This window comes from Haliaeetus leucocephalus, unplaced genomic scaffold (genome assembly GCF_000737465.1).
Source record: "Haliaeetus leucocephalus isolate CR32 unplaced genomic scaffold, Haliaeetus_leucocephalus-4.0 Scaffold636, whole genome shotgun sequence".
Taxonomy (NCBI): domain Eukaryota; kingdom Metazoa; phylum Chordata; class Aves; order Accipitriformes; family Accipitridae; genus Haliaeetus; species Haliaeetus leucocephalus.
The window spans coordinates 4,623,912-4,630,059 of NW_010973072.1; positions in this window are offsets into that span (position 1 = coordinate 4,623,912).

A 6,148-nucleotide genomic window follows, 5' to 3' on the forward strand; every position below is an offset into this window, starting at 1 on the left:
CCACCATTCCAGGTGCAGAAGGCGTAACAGAATCTGCGAGGAGTCTGAATGAAAAATGAAACGCCATGGCACATGTTCTGCGTGAGCATGGACAGACTGAGGAATATGGTATCATTAACAAAGGCGTGACAAGAAGCCAAAAGCAAACAGGTTGACACAGTACTGGGGGAAACGTTCTTCTATGGATTGAAAGCAGATTAAGAGATTGGAAGCCAGGAGTAAGCCTTGGTAGGAAAGAAGTCAGTAGCAGGGTATACCAGGGACCAACTTTTATTCAACATCACCATTAGTGACCCAGAGAAGAGAGTGAACAGAGAAATCTTCAAGACTGCAGAAAATAAGCTCTTCCAGGTATTCAGATGCTGTACTGATAGCAAGGAACTCCAGAAGGATTCCCTAACATTGGGCAAAACGTGGCGGGTTTGGAAAGTATTTGCTAAAGGGCTGGGCAGCAACGTGCCCTCTAACATGCCTCATTCTACTACTGTGAATTCTGGAAAGCACAAAGAGAACGGACTGCAGATTTTGGTCAAGGTCATGTGCTGTCCCCGAGAGCATCCCCTGCCCCTGTCAGAGGCAGAACACAGGGCTGGGTGATTGTGGTCTGACTCATCGTGACATTTCGTACGTTCTTGTGTGCCACTTACTGCAGATGCTAGGTCAGAAACAAGAAGCACTTTTGTGTCCAGTGAGGTATTTCTGTCAAATGTCTATCCACTACAGTACCCTGCTAACAGTAATCGTATGCTCAAAATCCTCTCTCAAACTAAGAACAAGAAAAGGGGAAACAGGAGCTCTAACAGGTTATTCATTTTATGTTTATCTGATCGCTTCCCAAGTTAAACCAAAAACTTCGATCTACAGCAGACAGTTCAGGGAGATGGTTAGTATTCTGCATTGTAGATCAAATTCTAGGCTGACTTAAAAATAGCACAGCAAAATGTATCATCGGGCCTGTATAAAGTATAGTATAAAGTGAAGTATAAAGCTGTCTAATGGAAGTTTCAAATATTGCTATAGAGCTGCTAGTCTAAGACTGCAATTTGTAGTGGCAGATATTAAATGGGATGTGAATGATACAATTAATCAGGATATTCAATCTTGCCTTTCTATTCAGCTGATTAGAAGCCTGTCCTTTGAATTTCATGTGAACCTAATTTTTAACAGAAAATTTCAAATATTTCAAAAAAAAATGGAAAATGAAAAGGTAGCAATTATTTTTAAAATCTCAGAACTGAAGTCTTCCAATAGGCTAAAAGACACCTGTAAGCATTTAACAGTACAGCTGTTATAGCATAACTCTAGCATTAGAAGAAAATCAGTCATGGTATTTTTGTTAATTCTGTCTGTGAAGTTATTGTTCTTCACAATTCAGGCTGGACCAAAGGAAACACAGTGACTCTGTTTCACATCCTGACATTGTCTGCTTTCTGTTTCCTGACTTTCTGCAAGAGCGTGCTTCACATCTCATGGCCTATTTGAGCTCTACTGTCTGAGCAAGTCTCAGGTCTTTTTTTCTGGCTCTTCAAAGAGTATACAGCTTTAGGTCTATAAACTGAGCTACAGCTTTACCCAGCAATAGATCATTCAGTGCACATCATAATTTTCCATTACACCATTATTTTCCATATATGGCTGCTGTAAGTCTTTACCCATTTTATCACATATATTAGAAATATGCTTGTGTCCTCAGAGAGCATCATCCAACCTATTCAGCTATTTTTTTTCCCAAGTTTATGGCCAAAGTATGAAAACTCAGCTGGGAAGAGAAAGACAGTTTGACAGTTTCCCTGAAGAAATGGAAAGATTTAGCCACTTCTATGTACTATTTAATTCTTTGAGACAGTTGTACTCCATATAAACTAGAATCATCACAAGGGGACAAATGCAAAGAGTTGGACTGGCCAAATATACAAACTAGATGTCTCTAAACAAAAGATTCTTCTCTTCTATTTTAGGACTGCTAGTTGCTAGCTGAACTACAGTGTTCACTTTGCCCCTCCTCCAGAGGAAACAAACATGAAGAATTAAATTGGATTTGTTTCTTAATTCCTTTGACAGCTTAAAACTAGTAATTCGCTATTGCCACCTATTGAAGCAAGTTGATTACAGTGAGCTTCATTTTTGTAGGGAAGAACTACAGAAATTATTTTTTTAAATTATTCTTTAAAATCACTTGTGGCTGGGGCTTTTAACACATGAAATACTCACGCCTGAACTATTTCTATCCTAAATTGAATGTATCTTTATTTTCTATGCCTCATTTTAATTAATGTTATTAACAGCAGCTTTTGGAAAACCTGCCTCCTCTCTTTGAATTATATAAATGAATACATTTGGTAGAAAATCACTTAGGACCGTCCATGGCTGTGGTTAATGAGTCTGTATGGACAGTTCATCAGTTAACCACAATTTTGTCTTCCTTCCATCTAGGATGGAATTCCTGTTAAGAAGAGTCAGAGTATAAAAGTTTCTTGAAAGCAGAGCTATGAGGTGAGTTTGAGTACTCAACTTCAATTAATTTTAATAACATCTAAGAATTCAAAACAGAGTTCTGAAAATCACAGCTATTGCTCTTAATCCTGTTATTACTGTAACTCATGTAAAATAGCTGACTGATATCATTCACGGAGTCAACAAGCTACCTTTTTTTTTTTATTTTACATGGAGATTTCTATAAATAAGGGAAGAGCATAGTGAAAAATGGCAAGGTAAAATAAGTAATGGATCACTGTGCTCATTATTTTTAAGATTCAGAGTCTGTAATGGAAGAAGTCAGGAGGTGGGTTCTGATGCGTTTACGTGTATCCTGACACTGCTACTGGTAACATTCTTCTGCTGTGTTCCTTACGTGGCATCTCTTAGAGAGATGGAACGGAGGCACAAATGAGTTAAGCTCACAGAAGACATCAGTGGCAGACAAAGGAAGGAGTCCAGCGTGCTGATTTCCCTCTCCTCTGGGCCATGCTGTCTCTTATAGACACTGAGCCTGCATTTCTAATTGGCACTATATTGATGAGTTAGTGAGTAAAGCTATTTCTTTGATTCAGGATTTAGATGCTGGCATTCAGCAGAAGTGCTGAGTCACAAGTTTTTGAGTGCTGGATTCTGCCCACTGAAGACATTCATCATAATTCACCTTGATGAAAAAATACAGATAATGCTTGTACTGTAAGATTAAATAAACCCAGTATTTCCTATTCAGTTTTCATTATTGATTACTTTTGCTCATTTTCTTTCTGATTAGAGTACTTCACGATGAGTCACATCTGATTTTAAGAAAGTACAAGGAGAACAGTTGTATCACCTTATTCCAGGGGATTTCAAATATAATAAAGAACCTGGCACACTCACACTAAAACAGTAGATGACATGAGCAAGCTCAATTCTGCTCAGTTTACACAGATTGATTTCTCAATTTGAGTAGGATAGGAAGCTTCTTTGAGCTGCTTAGTTGTCCACCTTCAATCTCTGCCACCATTATGCTCAGAAACCTGCACATAATTTTGCTCCTATTGAGTTTATTCAAGTGAGGATTTTGCTGCAAGAGAGAACAGAGCTTTTCTGATCCACATGCTCTTTTATTTTTACATCTAAATTAGCCTTTCCACATTTTGCAGGATCACCTCTTGGGATTTGCCCCCTTTGTTTTCCTGTCATGAGTGCCACTCATCCTGGGTGCAAGGCATTGCTTTCTAAATGCAAGGAGCACACTGCAAGGTTTCAGCTAAGGCTAATCATAGCTTTTTAGATCTCAGTAATCACTGGTGAGTCACATGAAGAACACTCCTCTTATATTTAATGCAAAGAGTATGCCTATGTATTTTTCATCTCTGCTGGTAAAACTGAGACCCATTCTTCCTGCAGTGTCTGGTGAATCCTCAGCACTTCTGGGTCTAAATGAACAGGGCAGGTGCGCAGCCTTCCTCGGCCTACGGAGAGCATGGGTTAACACTCATGCAGAACTTGGGTCACTGCAGGCTAGGCACCAAAGGGATTTAAATCTTCCCTTTCAGTGCCTTACTTCTGCTCCCAAAGCAGAAAACACAGCTCCAAATTAGGGCCCTCTTCTGCTGCCTTGCTAGGGAGCTGGTGACAAAGAATGGCACAGAACAGTGAAGAAACCTGTAACCAGGATATTAACACAAATTCCTTTTCATGGTGACATGCTGAGTCTTTGCCTGGTAGCTAAATAATTATGCAATTTGTGGCCTGATTGCTGCGTGCATAAATATTACTGAACATATAAATAGATGAAGCACAGTAATAGTATATTTTTTGCTCTCTTATTAATAATTGATCTAACTTTAGGGATTTGTGATTTGATTCTCAGTGGAAACCACCATCTAACATGACAGCCTCCAAATTAAAGGATCAAGGCTGGAGCTGGTACCTGTGCAGAGCTCTATTAGCTCAAGGTGGATATGGACTGAGACTTAATTCTGAGCTTTGTGAAGACCTCTGCATTTTGATTTCTACATACGGAGGTGACACGGTTTTATAGTTAGAACATCAAGAGGTTTGCAGAGCTGCTTATCCTAGTAGTATGAAGGAAAATTTTAAGAAGCCCATTTATTCTATGCTGAACAGAATTGTGCTCAGACCCTACACTCTATCAAACTATGTGTTCATATAGTAGGAAAAATCCACTGAGGAAAATGATGTCTGTTGTTCTCCTTAGGTCTTCCTGAAAACTAGATGCAACTCATCATGACAAATCCTAGTCAGCAAAAAAGTGATTACAAACATTTTTTTTAATCCCTGTATTAGATGGTGTTGGAGGATGGGGTTTGGGGAAAGGTATTTTGGGGGAAAAAATGGCTAGGGCCTTTTGCACCAAAGATTTTGCTTAAATTTCTATTAGTTTTTATGAATTTCCTTCCTGGAATACAGAGCATGTGTGTTATTTGCCCAGCTGAAAAGGGAGGAGAGGAGATAGCCACAAAAGTAGCCAGAAGTGTTTTGTGGGGAGTTTAGTTCTGCTCCAGACCTTCTATTCTAGCAGAAGTGATTCTAATCTAGCTGCTTGGGATGGACCACCAAAAGTTGGCATGGAGACTTTCATTTGCAGTAACTATATGCAGTGGGATTTCTTCAGTAGCAACAAAGATCTGTCCCCCCCCCCCCACGCACACTTGTTATGCTCCCATGTGCCTTTGACCAAGCTTTGTTCAGCTGTGTTTGTGCAATCAATGTTACTCCAACACCAAAAATTTCCATTTCTTCCTTCTAAGCTATTGACCAAAATCACCTACTATTGCTTTATATGGAATCTGAATAGAAATATTTAGGAGATAGTTTTAACCTGTATGAAAGACAGCACTACAGGAAAGGTTTGTTTGGGTTTTTTTTAGATTAGAAGACTGATTAAAATAGCTTGATGTTAAAAGGTATTTGTATAGTATGTTCACCAAGGTTATGTCTGTAACCTTACAGCAGAATTTCCTATTATTTCCCTCATTTCAAATAGAAAATAAAAAGGTATCCTGAACTGTTTTTCAAATTTACAGACAATATTTTGCTAAAATTTCTACTGGCAGATTTGCTAACACATTTTAATTTAAACTGTGAATGTTTTCATTAGCATACATTTGGCGCAGAAAGTCCTAGCTAGAAATAGTGATTTTCTTCCCAACTGCATTCCACTGTTTTAAAATGCTAAATCCTTACAACATTTCCAGAGTTTTAGTATCACTCAAAAGTGCAACAATAAATTGATCAAGCAAACCCTCGGGCTACGATTAACGTGAGAGGAACGGTGAGCTCGGAAGGTTTCTTATTATCTGAGACAGAGGTTTTAAAGGGCATCTGATTAAGATGCGTTTCCGTCCCGAGTACGGTCTCTGAATTCTAATAAATATGAGCCTGGATGTTCATTTAGATTCGGAGCTGCTTTCAAGACCGCATTAGCAAAGCTGTTGACCCGCTGTAAACATTAACCCCGAGCCTGACAGCTGCAGTGCCTCACCGCTGTGAAAATCGGTCCCTGGGGAAAGACACTCTCCTGGCTGCGCAGCAGAGGACACGCAGCTGTGTGCGTGTGTGTGTCCCGCCGGGCTCTGCGTGGGGGTGTCGGGCGGGAGGAGGCGCCGGGGCCGGGCCGGGCAGCGCTCAGCGCCCCGCAGGCAGCGCGGCCCCGGCCCTCGCC